General features: G+C 45.1%; 2 long non-coding RNA genes across 4 annotated transcripts in view; one reads left to right on the top strand and one right to left on the bottom strand.

Moving 5' to 3' along the window:
* Positions 1 to 243: 243 nt before the first annotated feature.
* LOC139041156 (uncharacterized) overlaps positions 244 to 20,030 on the bottom strand; it is a 28,109-nt gene continuing 8,322 nt past the window's right edge. For both annotated transcript variants that reach the window (XR_011495946.1, XR_011495943.1), the window contains exons 2-3: positions 7,899 to 8,090; positions 244 to 1,470 (exon numbers count right to left, since the gene is read on the bottom strand). This is a non-coding gene — a long non-coding RNA (uncharacterized lncRNA). The remainder of the gene's footprint in view (positions 1,471 to 7,898; positions 8,091 to 20,030) is intronic.
* LOC139041162 (uncharacterized) lies at positions 8,051 to 18,349 on the top strand. 2 transcript variants are annotated; one of them, XR_011495974.1, is made up of 3 exons: positions 8,051 to 8,183; positions 8,368 to 16,429; positions 18,216 to 18,349. It is a non-coding gene; the product is annotated as an uncharacterized lncRNA (long non-coding RNA). The 2 variants fall into 2 exon arrangements; XR_011495971.1 differs by lacking the exon at positions 18,216 to 18,349 and having other exon boundaries at positions 8,368 to 13,001; positions 16,350 to 16,442.

Raw genomic sequence — 20,030 nt, 5'->3', positions numbered from 1 at the left:
TGGGGCAGGCTAGGGCCATCCTTCTGTATAGAAGTATCAGGGAACCTTGGGTTGTGTTTCTGGACCATCTGTCCTTCTACCTTGTAGTGAACACAGGGAATGTGTACAGATAAGAGACAGAGGCTGTACCTGCCGATCCGGGTTCTCTAAGTCTGTTCCATTCTGCAGAATGGTCAGCATGGCTTCATTCAAATAACATACTTATTACTTATATGCATTGAGTGTTTGATGCAAAAGAAGTGCTTTGCAAATTAGCTCATTGGGTTGGTCAACATTTGTAAGAGGTTGTTAAACCATTTCACAAAGGAGAAAGGTAAGGTTCCTATAGGGGAAATGTTTACACATAATCACAGTTATATGTCACAGGCAATTGATATTGCCTGCTGTGTGATGAGTCTGTGATTCACTTTAAATTGGTGAGGAGAATCTAGTTATGTATTCTTAAGTTGACAACCAATAAACTGTATTAAGCGTGCCAGTCTGTAAATGAGATTTACCATATTATTGCACATCATGTGATATTCCTTAATAATGAAGCTAGTATGTATTAAGGCTGTGTACAGACTGTATATACGTTTGCGGTTATGCAAGAATAACACATGCCAGATCAGCACAGGGAAGCGTTTGGCTAGAACCCCAAAGAGGACTTCAGCTTTATATACCTACAGCCTCATTTCCCCAACTCTATCATGTCAACTTTCTGCCCCTGGACTCTGGTAGAGATGTCCCTGTCTGAACCAGAATGTCCACAATGTTTTAGGAATCAGCGACCTTCATGGATGTGGTTCTGGGCTTCACCCAGGAAGAATAGGCCTTGGTGGGCGCATCCTGGCAAAAGCTACACAGAGATGTGATGCTGGAGAACATCATTCATCTTCTCTCTGTTGTTGAGTCTGTCAATAAGGATTTATTTACTCAACAAGTATCCAGAGAAGTTTCCACATATCATGCTCCCCTCAGCTCTCATTTTTATTCTTTCATAACACAACTACGAGAAGGTAACTCTGTTTATTGATTTAATGACATGTAGTTTGCCCCTTCACTAGAATATAGTCTTCTTGACCACAATTTTATGTCTTTGTTGCTGCTCTATTGCCAGCACCCAGAACAGTGCTGAAAACTCAATGGATTTTTTTTAATAACTAAAAAATAAGATTAAACAGTTCCTAAGTAATTATTCTGTTCTAAGCAGTAAGCCCAAAGTTTGAGGCCACAGTAGAAAAAACCACCAGGCAACATAAATTTAGGTTATTCTGGATTAACTAGAAACATTTAATTCCTCATTTGTTGAAAACACTGGGAATCTTTACTCTGTGAGCTTGCTCATGCACATCCACGAGTTCCTCAATGCTTTTGGCTTGGTGTCATGGTGTTCCTCCTGCTCTGCTCAAGGACTTACAAGGTTTTCTTCAATGCTCACTTAGTCGTTCATTGAGATCCTGTCCTTTACTTGAGGAATATGTATGGTTCCTAAAAGACAGTTCAAAATTCAAGTGGCTTTTCCCCATGAACAGGGTGGCAGGTCTGCAAATAAGACAGAATTTCCCATTGGAGCAAGGAGAGGAGTTGTGGAGGGAAGAAAGGGGATTCCCACAAGGCCTGAGGCTGGGTAAGCTCCAGGCATGTGTGTTCACTATGAGGAAAAGCCTAGTCAGTGAGGGATCAGGACCTTGGTAATGCCAACTGCAGATTTCCTTAAGTCCATGGTCTTTTCAGGAAAGTATGGGAATCCAGTGGGGAAAAATTCTCAATGTTGTCATTATTCCTAGCATTTATCAATGTCTTTTATTCATAGTTTATGTCCTCTTTGGATTGAAAGTTTCATATTGTGAACTTTGCCCTCATCCCTTCCCCTTGATGATTTCTTCTCTCATAACCTTACCAAAATCCGTCTTAGTTTTCTCTTCAATCTTGAGAACATTTTGTAATTGACAGTGCCCTAAAACATGTTTCTAGACACTAGTGCATTGCTCCATTTCACATTCTTGCCCTGTGTAAGGGTCAATATTTGCCTTGCATGCTGTACAACACTTTGGTTCCCTAATGCCTCTTGAGAAATTTATTTTTTAATTGACTTTAGGCAGGAGAAGTAACCTTTAAAACCAAGAAATGGTACCTATACCAGATATCTGCAGGAAGGATCCATCTAACTGCACAGTGATGGTAAGTTTCTTGGGTTGAACCCTGGTCCCCTACGTTAGAGGCCTGGGAATGGGATGATTACTAGTAAAGCACAATAACGGGACTATAATTTGAGTTGGGAGTAAGTGCCATCCCAGCAGAAAGTTTTGCATAATTTTAATTTAGGAAAGATATTGACCTGAGCTCAGAGCTACAACCTGAGTTCTTATAAAAGGAAAATTGTATAAACACGGCTCAAATACCTAGTCTATGAAACACAATGATGTTACAAAATTAACCAACTGTACAGTTGAGGTGTTATAAAGAGGAAATCTCTGGGCTGGTCCAGTGGCACAACAGTTGAGTTCACACGTTCCACTTCAGTGGCCCAGGCTTCACGAGTTTGGATCCCCAGTGCAGACATGGGACCACTTGGCAGGCCATTCTATGGCAGACGTCCCACATATAAAGTAGAGGAAGATGGACACAGATGTTAGCTCAAGGCCAGTCTTCCTTAGCAAAAAGAGGATTGGCAGCAGATGTTCGCTCAAGGCCAGTCTTCCTTAGCAAAAAGAGGATTGGCAGCAGATGTTAGCTCAGGGCTAATCTTCCTCAAAAAAAACAAAACAAAACAAAAGAAGAAGAAATCTCAATGCATGCAAGAGAGTAACACACCGTGCATATGTAACTTACATAGGGAAGGTTTTTAACCAGGAACTATGACTGACTGATTAGCCTAGAATTCATACATAGAGAAAAGAACAAATGAACGTCTGTGGGCAGTCTTTTAAGTGCCTCTTATCTCCTCCAATAAGCAGAAATCTCACGTTGGGGAAGAACCCATTGAACAGAACTAGTGTGAGATGTTTTCACTCACAGATTCACAGTGACTTAACATATGTGAAGTCACGTGGGCCCAGGAGGCCCACCTCTGTAAGCTGTTGGACCAACTGAGGCAGCAAAGCCATGAGGAAACACTGAAGTTTCACCTGGAAAATACCCAAGATATTCTCCAGAACATGAAATACTGGTAGGCAGACCAGATTCAAAAAGACAGAAGGGGATGGCCTGAAATCCATAATTAACGTCAGATGAAGCCTGCTTAGGAGCCCAGGGGTGTGCCCAGGAAGTTCAAGATGAAAATCTTGCCTCTAACTTTGGAGAATGTTGTGGACTTTGCTGCTCTGTTCTCAGCCAACTCAGGAGGTTCCAGGGAGAATTTTGATCTGAATAACTTATGGAGGGAGGTTTCAAGGTCATGTAATTTAAACAAGTGCAGTCAAAGAGATGGCTGTAAGTGAGGAAAGCAGGGCTCCTGGAGTGGTGAGAGTCACTAGGCCAGATGGGAGAGATGGGGGGCTGGGGAGGGTGTGGGTACACCAACGATGCACTCCTCGGGTCCCCAAGATGCCAGATGTCTGGGAAGCAGCTGCCACCATGGCCTTTACTGCTGCAGCCACCGCCAGTGCCATTTTCCCAACCACCAAGAACACCACCACAGTAGGCTGGACAGGGAAGTAAGAAGTAGGTTCCAAATTCACCACTGTGGTCTCAAATCTGGACGTGGGAATGTTGGGATTGGGTCTGATAGGAGTCGTTGGGCAAGAGGAATTATCCTGAGGCAGGGGCATGAAGATCCCTGAGCTCCTCTCCAAGTGTCATTTGTTGTATTTGCCTCTGTTGAGCTGAGGTGGATCCCTGCCCCAGAGGTGACCAGAGTCAGCCCACTCCACATGCCACACCACAGGGGGCGCCACCCCACCCAATGCATCCCAGGAGGTTGTGGGACACCACCCCCCGCTGCTGGTGCCCTTGCACCGGCTGCTGCCAAGTTCATCATCCTCCCTCAGGAGCCCGGCCTGGGCTGGAAGGAGCCAGAATGTGGAGGGGCTGAGACACAGTTTGGGCACACTAGCTGCCTGGCAGCCTCCTGCTCCAACCAGGCTGATGACAACTGCCAGGGTACTTTCAGGTCTCAGGGCCCTTTTCCCCATCGTAGACCCCAGACAGAGACTCATCCCAGGAAGCTGGAATGGCTGGCCTCCTTAAGACAAAGCAGGCTCCTACAGAGGATACACCTCTCCCCGTGCCCTGCCACAGTGCACCCAGGGAGATGGCCAGGGGAAGGCCTGCCTTGGCCCTTAGTCATGGATTTCTCTCAAGAGTAGAGCTCTGGGCAGCAGGAGGGCATGGCTTTAGTGACTCCAGAGTGAAGGGAGGTGCCTGCCCCTGGAAGGGCAGGCCTGCCAATTTCCCCACTATTTCCACAGGGGGCGTGGCATGCCTAGTGTGGCCAAACTCCTTTGGCTAGCATTGTGAGCCCTGTTGACTTGTCAAACATTTACTGCTCCCTGTGTTGAAAAGTTCCTTCCTGATGGGAGGCCTTGTTCTGTCAAACAATAAAGGAGGCCCCGGATGATCAGCATGCAGGAGGGATAGCCTTGCCCTGCCCCCTGGCTCCTGATGGGCAAAGAGGGGCAGAAAGCTATTTTCAAAGGATGGGAGTGGGACCTGAGCAGAAGGGGAGAAGGGGATGTGAGACACAGTTGTAGAAGTTGGGAATCCCAGTTCACCAGCAGCTGCACCCAGCCACCACCAGTGGGCTCCCCCACACTTTCAGTGCCACAAGGACCTGTCCCTCAGCAAGCCCAAGGGCCTTTCTGAGGCCAGTCACCTTTGCTGTGCATGCGTAGATAGAAAGGAGGGTTTTCCCTCCATGGAGTGGCGCTTCCAGAGTGCTAACAGTCAATAAGACCCATGGGATTTGTCAGTCAGTTGGGGAGGGGCGGGTGCACCCACCATCCTCTCTTCATTTTCCTGAGATCCTAGATCTGGTGAGAGTCACTTGAGGTTTCCATGAAATTAGTGGAGTTCTCACTGTGTTGTAGGGGATCTTGTTGAGGTAATGGCTGGCCTCTGTGATATCGGGTCTTGGTGAGGTCAGAGGGGGGTCTCTATAATGTCACTAGAGGTTTCTTGGAGGTCATGGGAGTTCTTTGTGTGTTCAGGGAGTTCTCTGTGAAATCAGGAGACCTCACTTTGAGGGAAGAGGGGTTCACTATGAGGTCAGTGGAGGTCTCTGGGTGGTCAGACAAGTCTCTGTGTGGGCATGGGATGTCTCTGTGTGGTCAAGGGGAGTGTCTAAAGTGTCAGGGGATGACTCTGTTAGGTCAGCTGAGATCTCTGTCTGTCAGTGAGGGCAGAAGGGGTCTCTATGAGGTCAGAGGTGGTCTCTGTGAGGTCACGGTGTTACCAAAATCAAAGTGGGTTGAATCCTTGCGAGTTAAGTTGGCATGAGCACACTAAAGCTATTTGGGGACATAAACCTTCCCTCGTTTGTTTGTCTTCCAGCCCTTGACTATTGGGGGCAACTGAGAATGCTGTGTAGTAGCTTCCCTCACTTCATCTGTAGTAAGTTCACAGAAGGTGTCAGTTCACACAAGGGCAGTGTGGAAATTAATGGTAACTAGAGAAGCTCTCCTGATGGAGCGGCCATTTTTGCAGCTGCAGCTGCCACGTTATGTCCTTTGAAGGGCTTTACCATGGATCCCAGCTACTTTCTGGGGGACCTGTACCACTTCTAACAGTTTAAGCATCTCTGGCCCATGTTTAACGTCCATGATTCACTCTGGAGACCTCTGTGGCTGGAGGTCACTTCTGGGCAAGCATGGCTTAAAGACCCATTGGAATCAAGGAAAAGGGCAGCAGAGTTTAAGATATGACAGGATATTAAAGAAATCTGAAGGGTCTCTGGCATCATATCTTGATACTGAAGTATTCTATTTTGGGATAGCCAGAGGCCTCATCAGTCACTGGTAGACTAGAGAATTGATGTAGGAGTCCAAACCCTCATAGGTAGGTCCATAGCCGATTTTTTTGCTTTCTTGATTAACAGGCAGATGGCAGCTACTGCTCTCTTGGGGGCTACACTTTAACCACGGTGTCCAGCTTGCCCCACTCAAAAGCGTCCGTTTATGGTCGCCATAGTTTATCAGAGAAGCTGATAGCCCTGCATCCAATGTAAAGAATCCAAGGAAGAAAAAACAGAGCCATCCCTTTAGACACATCATATCCCTTACAGGTCAAGAAGCTGAACATACTTAGCTCACATCTGACTCTATCCTCCTGGGGATAGAATCACACCCTGCAGGATTACCCTTCTCCCCGCCCCCATTTTCGATGCCAATTGCAAGTTCGGGTCGTGACCTGTGCTCCTGACAAAGCGGCCGCGAGACCGCAGGTTCCCACCACCCCCTCCCTGGGTTTGAGGGCTCTGATAGAGCGGCTCACACAACTCGGGAGAACCTCTCCCTTCTGAACAGCCACAGGGAAGAGGTGCATAGAGCAAAACATGTGTGGCAGGGAGGAGGAGCTCCCGGGGCCTCTCTGGGTGTGCCACTCTCCCCGAACCTCCACGTGTTCGCCAACGCGGCAGCTGTCTGAGCACCGTCCTTTCGCAGTCTGACGGAGACTCCATCGCCTGGGCATAGTCGATTACGGTCATTGGCCGTTGGCTACTCAGCGTGACCTTCAGCCCCTCTTGCCCCCGCCCCCACCCCAGGGCTGGGGGTGGGGATGGGGACGGGGACAGGCCTGAAACTTCCAAGGCCCGAATCGAATCGCACAGTTGGTTTCCCCGGCACCCAGCCCCCACCCTTAGGGCTTCTCCAACACTCACCTCGTTAACACCAGTTCAGGTGGCGTTGAAAGGGGCTTGTTAGGAATAACACCAGACAAACCACTTCGCCTTTCTGGCTCTGGACTCGTTTCAGGAACTGAGCCCTAAAGTAATTCTCCTAACCAAAGATGCGCCATGTGGCTCTCGTATGGGCAATCACAGGACTTTTAGGCACTCGGTGCCAGAAACCAAGGGAAGGCATTTACTGTTATAGCCCCAGGAGCGCACAGCATTGAGAGCACTAAGGTCACGGGCAAAGCTAGATTCCCCTGTTCTGAAAACTTACTGATTCCGGGAAAGCTTCCTCTTTATGGCTTCTGGCTTCAAGGGGCATATGTTTTACCCGGGGCCAGCCACCTACCTGCTTCCGTTTTACCTTTCCTGGCGTGGCACCAGCTGCTCACTCCACCTGTCCTTGGGCCCATAGTTCCGAGTTAGCCCTGCTTGAATCATGTAGGGGAATCTCTCGCTTCTCAGGGGCTGCTGTATCCTGCAAGAGGGCCATCAGCTCACCTCCCCCACTTTTTGGCGCTTGGAGCTCGGTTTTCTCCTGTTCCCGGCCTGTGGAGGCCCCTAACTCACAGCGCATGTCCCTCCCTAGAAGGGGGTGGGGAACGGGGCATTCTGGTACACACAGTGAGGAATCCTTCAGCAGTCTGGACCCTGTTTCACAGGTCCAGGGCTCCAGACGTCTTCCGGTCTCTCCCTTTCCTGAGACCTCCTTCAGTTCACACTTTCCTTCAGAAAGGTTTCCCTTGTGGGCATTCCACACCAAGAACACGGCTCCACTAGGGAGCAAAGATTCAGCCTGCTCTCCTCCTTCCTGCCGAGGTCACCGGGGCCTCCCGGAGCCAACCGGGGGAGGGGGCTGTCCCTCAGCCCCATCACGTCTCATCTGTGGTCAAGGGAAACTGCCACGGCTCGGTCTTCTTCGATCCCTTCCCTCCCTGGGGACGGTTCGGACAATCCTGCCACCAACGCCCTTCCTCTTGGCAGTCCGCACACCGATTAGCCCCCGACATTGTGGGTGGCCTCCTGGCCCCTCGGTGGGGGCCGGGGTTACTCACCCATGGCATATGCCCCCTCTCCCTCAGGATACCTTGAGGAGACTGGCGGGCCACAGCGAGCAGGGCGGCCTGCCTTTTCATCATCTTGTCTTCCTTTGCATCCTCAGCTTCAAGTCGGTTATGGAGCACCCTCCGTGCAGCCACTCGTAGCTGTGCGGGACTGGTAGCAGGACGGATCGCCAACTTTTGGAGTTTCCCACGGGTGTCTGGAGCACTTCTGAGATCTGAAACACGGATTCGGGATCACTGTACTGCCCCGGGCCTCCAGGTCCCAGTTTGTGTATCGCCTGAGGCAGTCCTGCGGCCTCTGGAACAAAGTGTGTGGGTGTGGTGGGGTGGGGGTGGGGGGGGTGGGCGCGGGGCGGGGAGGGGCGGCTCGGCTTTCCCCAGGGCCCTATTGGACCTGTCTGAATTTAGGCCATTTAATGGGTGGCCGGCTTACTCTTTTCATGGCTTTCAGAAGCAGACCCCGACAATATCCTCCCTTTCCTCCATCCCCAGGATCATTGGGATTTCACCCTGCCTCGCTCTCTGGCACAGCCTGTCCACCAGGCCTGCGGATGTCCGATCCTGGGTCATCTGCCTTACCCGCTTGTTCCCTGGCTTCGAACGGAATGGATGACTTTGCCTCAGGCATGCTAACCTTCTCCTCCAGAAGCCCACAATTCGTATGGGGTGAGAATTCATATGGAGTAAGTATAATAATATTGCTCATAATGTTATTTTTATTATTAATAGCTAACAATTATATAGTGCTTCCTATATTCCAAGCAATATTCTAAGTGCTTTCTCAATGTTAACTCTTTGAATCCTTGCAATTCCCCCATGAGGTAGGTATTATTTCTTTCAAATGAGGAAACTGAGGCACCAGAGAGAGGCTAAAACCAATATGTAACTGATAAATGAATTCCTCGATAAGGCTGAGTAAATGCAGGCTCTTTGTGTTCGGAGTCTTGGCTCTTGATACTCTATACCTGTTCTCCTGCAAGTCCTATGAAACTCAGAAGCTTGTACCGTGGTGGTGAGGCACAGGGGCTTTAAGCACACTGCTGAGTTCCAGAGCTGACTCCACCCTTGGCTTGGTAGTGAAAACAGTCCTGGATTTGAGAAGCTCAGTATCTACTGCCCTCTCCTCTAGGACCCAGTAGAGGTGGGGGATACAGATGCAAATGTTGGGAGACTTTTAAGTTCTAGGGGCAGGTTGTATCCAAAGAAGCTGAGGGCCTGCAGGTAACTTCTCCTCGCCAGTTTAGCACCTCCCCTACCCCTTCAGCCCCCATCCATGCAGAAAGGCAGCATGAGCCTGGAATCACTCAGGCCTAGATGGAAATCCTGGCTCTGAAATGCACTGGCTTTGGGTAACAACTTAGGCTTCATGATCAAGAAGGTAAAATCAGAGGAAGATGGTGCTGTTGAGTGAGCATCCCAGCAGCTGAGTTAAACGGTAACCAAAATGACTGCCTGACTCAGGGGCATAAGGCTTTAATGCACACACACTTCACATGTCCCAGGCACAGGCTAGACATTCTACACGGCTCCTCCCTTTTCATACTCCCAATAGCCCCAGGAGTTGTGTTGTTCTATACCCACTTCACAGATGAATAAACTGAGGTTCAGAGACCTTAAGTAAGTTGTACCAAAAGTTGGGCTTCTTTGAATCCTTGTTACCATTATGGGCTTAACTGTATCCTCCCAAAATTCATATGTTGAAGACCTAACACTTAGCACCTCGGAAGGTGATTGTATTTGGAGACAAGGACTTTAAAATGGTGATTAAGTTACATGAGGCCATTAAGGTGGAGCCCTAATCCTGTCTGACTGGGGTTCTTGTAAGAGGAGGAAATTTGGAATCACAGGGAGACATCAGGAATGCGCTCACACAGAGGGAAGAACATGTTAGCACAGTGAGAAAGTGGCCATCCACAGGTCCCCTACTATCAGCACATAATCAGGAAGGGCAAAGAGGTTTTCTGGTGCCATTTTGTCCCGAGGCTTTATCTCATATTTCGTAACTCCTAGCAGCTCTGAAAAATAAATGTTATGAATGTGGAAATATCAATGGATCTGGGACTTTTTCTTGCATTATTGTCATTTCTCAGAGGATCAGAAGATGTCATAGGCATAAGCCTGTCTCTCCTAAGAAGGCCTGGAAAGAAATTACAGAAAGTGTAGAAGGCAGGAGCTACTTCTACTATAGCTCATTTCCAGATTCGGGCTAATATCAGATCTTCATTGGATTATTAATGTTTCTTGAGAGTGCAGCTTCATCAAATTTCTCTTCCCTGCCTGGGCCTTCAGCAGCTGATACGGTCATCAGCTGTCTAGCTTGTGGCCCTGCATACCTATGCCTTACCTATTCATATGTCCAAAGTGACATGAAGCTCAGGACGCCATATTTTCTGATTTATGGTATCATTTTTGGAAAAGTTTTATGAGGTATAAACAAAGCAAACTAGTTAAAAATCTAACAATCCTTTTTATTTGAAGAGAATAAGATTATATGCCATTAGAACTCCTCTGCAAAACCCAGGACATATATCTCACAACTTGCTTGACATTTTTTTTTAAAGATTTAATTTTTTCCTTTTTCTCCCCAAAGCCCCCCGGTACATAGTTGTATATTCTTAGTTGTGGGTCCTTCCAGTTGTGGCATGTGGGATGCTGACTCAATGTGGCTGGATAAGCGGCGCCATGTCCGCACCCAGGATCCAAACTGATGAAACACTGGGCCACTTGCAGCAGAGCACGCTAACCTAACCACTCAGCCACGGGGCTGGCCCCCTTGCTTGACTTTTGATAGGTAAGAAGGAGATAGAAATTCTTACCAGTGGCTATCTGGTTGCTAGAAACAGAAACTGCCTTTTGTTAACATAAGCAAAAGAAATATCTTTAAAGGCTATGGAATGACATATAAAATTGAGGGAAAATAGAACTTCAGGAAGAACCAGAACCAAAAAATAATGAGAGATACAGAGACAGAGATAGAGAGTGGGGGGGAAGGGAAGAAGGGAGGGAAGGATGGGTGGAGAAAGTGATAGAGTTAATTGAACAAGGTGGCCACAGCATAGGCTAAGGGAGGGGATGGGAGATTGACAGTAGTCCGTGATCCCAGAGAAGAATGTATTTATATACAAATGGAGGAAGGATACTGGACAAGCAAGTATAAGTGATTTTCACTAACAAAGCATTCCTAAATTACTCATAAGCATTACGTGACTCCCTGATTGTCACATGCACAAGTATTGCTCCATGAAATTCCTGCTTGGGGACTTCACCAAATGTCATCTATTTACACTCAACACCCATTTCCATCTCCTTGTACATTCTTTCTTGTGTTGCAGTACTTCCCATACTTGAGAGGGCTAAAAAGAACGTTTCCAAAACTCCCTTGATGCCACGGTTCCAGAATTGATTTAAGTTCCATCAATGTAATGCAGTTGCATGAGATTTGAAAGGCAGAAGGGGTAGTGAAGGGCAGCAGGGACATTTCGTATATTTATTTTCCGGCATTAGTAGGAACTCCAGGCCCTGGCAGGCATCAGTTTTTCCAGTGGCCAAAAGGCACTTTGCACTGCCTAGTCACCAACCTCATGGTCAGGGGCACGGAGACATCAGCCAGAATTTCCTGCAGTTCCCCCATCTCTGGACTACATCTGCTGAGGCCTGACCCTGAGCCTGAGCCTAGCAGCAGACACCAAACTCCATTCTACTAGCCCTTGCAATAATTCTGTGGATGTCTAATTTCCTATAGTAAAGCCCTTTCTAGTGGAGATACTTAAAGTAGTTTCTGTTTCCTGCATGCACCCTGAATGATACAAGTATCAAAAAGCTCCTTCAGTATCAATTTAATTTCCAGCTTTATTGCACCTTCTTTCAGTGCAATGATATGGTTCACCCATCTTATGGCTCCTTTCCTTGCACAGATGACAGAGTTTTCTTGAGTAATTGAGCAGAGCTTCCTCTGACTTTCCTACAGGTGAGTTGAGTTATTTTGTTCCTTGAGATCACTCCCATTTCCCAGAACTATTGTTGACTATGCTGCTTAGCTTCAGTGGTTTCTTTGTTGTGTTTCATCTCATTACTCCCAGAAATGTAGATGCCTCACCAGTGAAGAAAGACTAGGAGTGATGATTGCCTTGATGGCTGTTCTTTTAGGCCAGTTGGATCATAAAAGGCATACTTCTCCAAATATTATTATATCATGAAGCATTCTCTGGTGATAGCCCTTTGATAGGTACACTTATGGAAGAAGTTAGAGTTGGTATTATGCATTAGAATTTCAGTCACATAGTCCCTTGGATCTAGGAATCCCAAAGCTAGGGACTTATGTTACTGATATCTCACAAAAAATCCTCTCAGATTTACATATAAGTTTAGTGCAGGAATTTTTTTTGGTAAGTGTTTTTAAAAATGAAAACAGCAAAACGATCATTCAGGGACCATTTAATTGAATTACAGTATATTCAATTGATAAAAGTATTCAGCTGTAAAATAACATGGTTGGCCCAATACAGGAACATTTCCAAGATGTAATATTAAGTGAAATGATAAGGATGAATTGCACAAAATATTTAGCATTTAGCAAGTTTTAAGTATGACAGGTGAAAAAATATGCATTGGTGTCAACTACACATCAACTGTTCACTAATTCCCCTTGGGATCAAAATACTAGGTTCTGAGGGTTTAGAGTGGGGGGGTGGTATATCATTTTGTGTTTCAGTGGAGAAAGAGAAACATTACCAGGTATTTCAAACAGAGGGAATTTACAACAGGGGATTGTGGGTTGGTTATGCCAGGATTGGACGACTGAGAATGAGGGTATTCATTTCCTAAGGCTGCTGTAGCAAATTACCACAAACTTGGAGACTTAAAATAATAAGCATGAATGAAAAAAGAGAATGAAATATACAAAAAGAAGTGTATATGAGACATATAGGAAATGCTGACAATACTCAGTACACATGTAATCAACGTTTCAGAAGGACAGGAGGAAGAGAACGGAGCTAAAGCAATATCTGAAACAATTATGGCTGAGAAATTTCCAAAAGTGATAGAAGACTTCAAGCCACAGATCCAAGAAATGCTATGGATTCCCATGAAGACAAATACAAAACATTTAGAGCCCACCAAACATGGTATGGTCTAAGGTCTAAAGGGGTATTTCACAATAAGGAAGTGTGGGCCCAACTTTGCATCTCTTCATTGTGGGGCCTGTGAGTGAGGGAGAGGAAGAAGCAGCAATCATGGAGCAGGGCTATAGCATGGCTGCTGATGGGGGATAATTAGGAGGGAATGAAGGTGGCCTCAGAGGCTCATTGATCCCCTCAAACATTGCTTGAAGACCTGTAACTCAAGATTTGACAGAAAAATGGCTAAGAGTTTGCCTTCCCTTTTATCAAGGAAAAAAAATAGCTATAGTAATTCTTACTTACAACTACTTATACAAAGGGACAGAAAACCCAACTCAGTGGGTATAGACCATGAAGAGATTTTGTTTTATGTAAGTGCAAAGTCTGGCAGCAGCAAGCCTTACAGGTGTGGGTTGATCTAACCATTCAGGTGTCAAAATCAAGGATCTGCTTTCATTCTGGCTCTCTGTTCTGCTTTACTTGGTGTTGGCATAATCTCTAGGCTCTACGTGGTAGTCCTCCAACTTCTCCAGGTGGGCACTCCTCTGCAATAGCAAAATAGCCATGGCAGCTATGTCATCATATCTGTACAGCTCCCTCTTTTGGTAGGTCCTTCTAGGAAGGAGAGAACATTACTAGCTAAGAAATTATAGCAGATATCTCCTCTCACCTCTGAGGCTCAGATTGAGTCTTATGCCCATCTTTGAACCAAGATCGTGATTGAGATACCACGTTAGTCTTCAACTAAGCAGAGACCAGGTTTAGAGTTGGAATTGGGGGTTAATACTACCAAACCACAGCACTGGGATGGGGGAGGAGTGGTCTCCACAAAGCAAAATATAGTTGCTAACAGTAGAAGTGGGTAATCACCAGAGGAGGAACAAATGCTGAAAGCCAAAAAAAAAAAAAAAAAAAAAAATTAACTCAAATCACATGGCATGACACTTGACCCACTTCTCTTCCCTTTTCCTCCTGGGTTAGCTCGGCTCTGTTCTCAACTGTTGCTTGAATGCACCAAACACCACGCCCTTGAGGCCTTTGCTCTCCCCAGAGCTTTATCCTGGAATGCTCTTTCCTCAGACATTTGCTTGGCTTTCTCCCTTGTTTTTCTATTCACGGCTCTATTTAAATGTCACTTCAGAGAGGCCTTTGGTGAATTCCCTATCAAAAATAGCAACTGCATTTCTATATACCCCCATAATTGGCTTTGGTTGTGTTTATAGCATTTATCACTATTTGACATTATTTTATGTCTCTCTTTGTCCTCACCACTGGAACGCACTCTCCCTGAGAAGATTCTCTCTTGCTCATTGTTGTATCGTGGTGCCTAAAACAGTGCCCAGCATGTAGTAAACATTAAACAAATGTTTGTTGAATGAATGAATGCGTTAGAATCCAAGACCTAACCCCACTTCTGTAATCTTAAGCAGGGAACTGAAGCCTTTATTGCCTCTGTTACCTTATCTGTCAAATGGAGATGCTTTCTACCACAGAGCATTATTCTTCAAGTAAGAAAATGTGTGGGAAATGTCTGGCATGTACAGATCTTTGATATATATTATTCTCACAAACATATATATTGATGTATATATATATATATATATATATATATATTCTCACAAAGCTTCATTCAGTGGACCCAATGAGGCCAGAATCCTTTATTTAAATCAGTTGTTATCGACCCTGGTGTCACTTTAGGATTACCGAGGGAATTCTTCACAGGTGCTGAGCTTGGTTCTCACCCTGAGTCTCTTATTTAATTGGCCTGGTGTGACGCCCAATCATTGGCAATTTTTAAAGCTCCCCAGCGGGGTCTAATATGCAGCCAGTGCTCAAGACCACTAGTTTCTAGTCATTGGTGGGCTGATGGCAGGGCTGGATGTGTAACCATCAGACTCATGGAAGCATTGTAAAACCTGGCCCTTCCAACACCTGGAAATCTCTAGAAGCCAGCTTGGCTTATTTTCTCCAGTACAAACCTTCAACTGGCAGACTACACAGATGATCCTTCCCACTGTGTTAGAAAGAAAAAACATCAGCCCTGCCTCAGATTTCTCAAATGATTTTTACATGTGCAAACCATGACCTGTTTCCACGCTTGTAGATGTTAGGGGGGAGAAAGGGAAGCTTAAAGGAGACCAGGGAGACTAGTGTGTATTTTCTTCTAAAGAAACTTTTAAAAGTGCAGAGAAACTGGCCTGGGACAGGGTCTAGGATCTAGATCTTATACTAACAGGGATGATGCATGTGAACAGTGCCCAGGACAATTCCTGGCCCATCGTAATTAGTGTTCAATTAAGCAAACTAGACTTGCCTAAGGTGTTATGATAATAATGACACAACAAACAATGAATCCTTTTTTTGAGCATCTTCCCTGTGTTAAGTATTTTAGGTAGGTAATTTTTTATCTCTACAACATTATGGTAAATCACTGGTTTTCTCCCCTTTCACAACTGGCAAAATTAGGATCTGAAAGCTTGCAGCTGGGAGAGGGAAGACTCAAGATTAGCATTCAGGGCTGACACCAAAGTTCATCTTCCTGCCTGTATACTCTATACTGTTTCTAGAATCCCCTTAACTCTCAAACTCTATGACTCGGAGCAACTTGGACCTTTTTCACCTGCAGTAAACAGAAAGCTTTTCCTTCACTTAAAATAATGTAAATAGTGATAAATGCTAGGAATACAACCGAAGCCAATTGTGGGGGTACTGGGTTAGAGATGCTGTTCAAACCTCATCCCATTCAGACCCTCTGACTATTGATAGGAGAGGGAAAGTGGAAGAGAGAGGTTTTGCCTGATCTTTGAGGCATACACCTGTGTGGAGAGAGGGGGCAGAAATGCCTGGTTTTCTGTTAAGAGGTAGGGCCATGGGAGGAAGCTGCTGCCCACTCCTCAAACTGTGCAAGTCCTCCTGATTCAGGGCAGTTCTACAGGCTCTTGTCTCTGCTTATCTGGAACTCTCTGCTCCTTGTGAACACCCACCATCACCTTTGCCTAGAAATTCCTATTCACCCTTTGGATCCACAGTTTAAGTGTCACTTCCTCCAAGAAGCCTCCTCTGGTTCTCCACCACTCCCACCCCTACCCTAAAACAAAATATTTTCACATCTTCTTTTGTTGTGTTTATGGTAGTTTGTAATTAAATAATAATTTTGAGTAATTGTTTAGCGCCTACCTCCCCTTTGTCAGCTCCATCAGGGCAGGAACCAGATCTTTCTGATCTACCTCCATATCCCCATCGCCTAACACAGTGCCAAACACATAGAAGGGCCTCAACATTTTATTTGCCTGGCTGTAAGTGTTACAATGAAGAGACCAAACTTAACCCTTCCATTTTTTCTATCTTTCTCAGGAAACAGAGGAAAGGGAACCTCTGCCACTCCAGTGCAGCCTGACATTCCTGAGATGACTCAAGACACAACTAAACAAATGGTATGCACCTGGGTATGTGGAGCTTGAGGAAGAGCTTCACTCATCTTTCACCTTCTATTCTCTGATGCTGGGTAGGGTCCTCCTTTCTGGTTTTTTTTTTTTTTGGTGTTGTTCATTTATTTTTTTAATGATTGGCCCTGAGCTAATATCTGTTACCAATTTTTTGTTCTTCTCTCAAAATTCCCCTAGTACATGGTTTTATATTCTAGTTGTAGGTCCTTCTGCTTCTGCTATGTGGATGCTGCTTCAGCATGGCTTGTTGAGATCCATTCCCAGGATCTGAACTGGTGAAGCCCTGGGCTGCTGAAGCAGAGCATGTGAACTTAACCATTCGGCCACGGGGCTAACCCCCCCTTCTTGGTTTTTGGTTTCCACCCACCACCGTGATGTCAGACTCTCTTTGACTTTGAGAATCTCCTCTGGCAGAGAAGGGAGGTAGAAACCTCTTCAAGTGTGGGGTGGTTCCTGCCTTAGCTGATATCGCTGCAGAAACCTCTCTCCACAACCTGGTCATGGGCTTGGCACCTGCCGCAAGAAATTGGACCTGTAGCATGTGCAATGGTTCTGAAGCCTGTGACCAATCCTCCCACTGCCATCAAAATAAAGGGTGGTTCTGAGACCTATTTCAACTTTTTTTTTAAAGATTTTATTTTTTTCCTTTTTCTCCCCAAAGCCCCCCGGTACATAGTTGTATATTTTACTTGTGAGTCCTTCTAGATGTGGCATGTGGGATGCTGCCTCAGCAAGGTTTGATGAGCAGTGCCATGTCCGCACCCAGGATTCAAACCAACGAAACACTGGGCCACCTGCAGTGGAGCGCACGAACTTAACCACTTGGCCACAGGGCCAGCCCCCTATTTCAACATCTTAAATTCAGCTTCCAGAGACTGAGGGTGACCTTTTCCCCAGACACCACATTTTAAAATGTAATGGGCTCTTTGATTTTGCAAACAAAATCTTGCAAGCAGTTAAATTACATTTTTAATATTCCCAGCACTTAGCCAGGAAAAGATGCAGACAGAATTGAAAAGCATCCTGAGGTTTTCTGTCGTTGTTTTTATTTAAATGCCCAGATTAGACCATAATTCATCTCAAAATGGCAGGAGGCCTCTTCAGGCACTTCACACTTCAAAATGTCTTAGAAAATCATGTCAATTTTGGCAAGCCTCTTGCCATGCCAGAAACAACAGCAGATGCTTTTCTCCTTGAGTATCATCTATTGTGAATCAGATTATTAAAAAATACACCTTGCTCTTTTATTTTTGCCTCTGTTTTGAGGATTTTATGGCATCTCTGCAGTAATTGATTTGTGTCACATTCCTGCATAAGTAGCATTCATTGTCCCACTTTTTAGAAGGGGGAATTGAAGCAGAGGTGTGGTAAACCAACTTTCTTATGATCCCGGAGAAACTCACTCATTCATTCACTTGTTCATTCAGTAACCATGTCTTGAGAACCAGCTATGCCCTGGTCACTAACCAGACCTTGAGGATACATAAACGACTATCTCACAGGCCAGTCTCCAGATCTCTGGTAGAAGAGAGAGTCAATAAATGATTACAACATTCCACGATAAGTGCTGAGGTGGATAAAGGGGCCACAAAGAATCGCCCCTCAGCCAGCTTGTCTGTAAGAGAAGGCTTCCCACAAGAAGTGAAATATGAGTCAAATCTTGAAGGATGAGTAGGACCCCAACCATCCAAGGCCTGAGTGGCAAGAAGGGCTTTTACAGCAGAGGGAGCAGCATGCACAAGGCACAAAACAGCTTCGTGTTTTCTGGTTTTAGGTGGTTGGAGAAAAAGATGTATATGTGGGATTGAAAGAAGATAGGCAAGAACGAGAACGAGAACAGTCTTACATGCCAATCACGGGACGTGGACTTCCTCCTGACACAGTGGGACGAAAACAGTATAGAGTGTGTTAGTACTCACTCACTTACTTAGTTCAGCCTAATTCAGGTTCATACAAATTCCCCCTTTCCCTGTCTTTAGTGGTCAAAGAGAGTGTTGATCTATCTGAAGAAATATAAAATTATTAAAATCACTTTTTCAGATCCAAGGACCTCTTTGAACTGTCTAAAGTCATCCTGCATGCAAATGTGCATTTGCCTGGGTAGATTATCTAAAGCCTTCGTTGGATTTCTCAAGTGATCTAAAGCTCTAAAAAGTATAAGAATCACTACTCTGTTTATTTTATGAAAACTTTCAGCCCTTCCCAAAGTTGATTTTATCCAAGTAGAATTCTTTTATATCAATCTCTTAAAATTTACTGGTTGCTTGTTATCCATGTGGGTACCATATCATGTACCATTCTATTATTTCAAACAAAACAATTCTTCACATTTCCCAGCAGCAGGTTAATCCATGTTTGTTAACCAACTAAAACTGGACTTCTAATCTCAATTACTATTCTTTAGACCTATGGGATTTTCATACTTTCTATGTGAGAAGTTTGAGACAAAGGTACTATATTGGAGAAATACAGGTATTTGAATGTTGGGGGAAGCACAGATGATTTTCAAAAGTTAGAGTCATAATTCTATGGTGAGTTAGTTAAGATTATTTGGATTGAAATTAAGAGAAGAAACTCTACTAAATTTATTGGAAGGAGAGAGAAGCGTATTATGCTACCTAAGGTTAGAAATGTAACAAGTAACAGTGAAGTAAAATCAGGGACTTGAACTTCATCATGACGTCCTATATCTTTTCTCTTCTCTCTGCTGTTAGCTTCATTCTCCCTCTCTCTCTCTCTGTCCGTCTCTATCTTTCTGGACAGATCAGCCTTTTCTCATTTCCAGTACACAGTGTGTAAAACCCGTGAGAGTTCCTACCTCTCACACAGAATGATCTCTGTTTGTATATCCCTCTGTCTTCATCTCTCACAAATCGTTCCAAAATCACTGAACAATGAGTGCATTGGTCCCTTTGCATTAGATACCCAGTCCTGCACTGTACACTTAGATATGGCTGTTCTGTCCCTAACCATATGGCTCGGCAGGAGAGAAAATTCCTGGAAAAATGAAGTTGTGAAGATCAAACAATGGATGCCACTCTGTACATGGTAGGTGACAGAATGCCTGTCATGGCTGCCGGGACTAGGTTGTCCATTATTCTAAAAACATCTCTATTTTGCAGTAGACATGAGATTAGGATGCCAAACTGAGCTAGACATAACCTCTACATCTCCTTATAGTTCTGTGTCTACCATTCACTGCCTGATCTCAGTAAGTCACTTCCACTCTCTGGGCCTCGTCTTCCTTAGTTAAATTAACAGGACAGACAGAACTAGAAGTTCTTTATGGTCCATTACAAGGAGCCCATGAGCCTAAGACAACGTCACTATTCTTTCAGTCATTCTTTGTCAAGAACCTCAGGCTCATTGTCCAGAGGTTATTCCGTGGAGAAGTTATAAGCAATTCCTGAAGACCCTCCTCCATGAATCCCACTAGTATAGAACGTCAAGAAAAATCTCAACCAGTTACAAAAACCTTTTCTTTGTGAAAATCAGAAATGCAAACTGATTAAAGTCATGATTTCACCCTTCTCTTAAAAACATAGAAAACATTCAACACAGTAATTTACATCCTGGAAGGCTTCACAGA

Source organism: Equus asinus, chromosome 1, assembly GCF_041296235.1.
Source record: "Equus asinus isolate D_3611 breed Donkey chromosome 1, EquAss-T2T_v2, whole genome shotgun sequence".
NCBI classification, from domain to species: domain Eukaryota; kingdom Metazoa; phylum Chordata; class Mammalia; order Perissodactyla; family Equidae; genus Equus; species Equus asinus.
The sequence above is the reverse complement of the archived record's forward strand: the minus strand, read 5'-3'. Positions and strand labels throughout refer to the sequence as shown.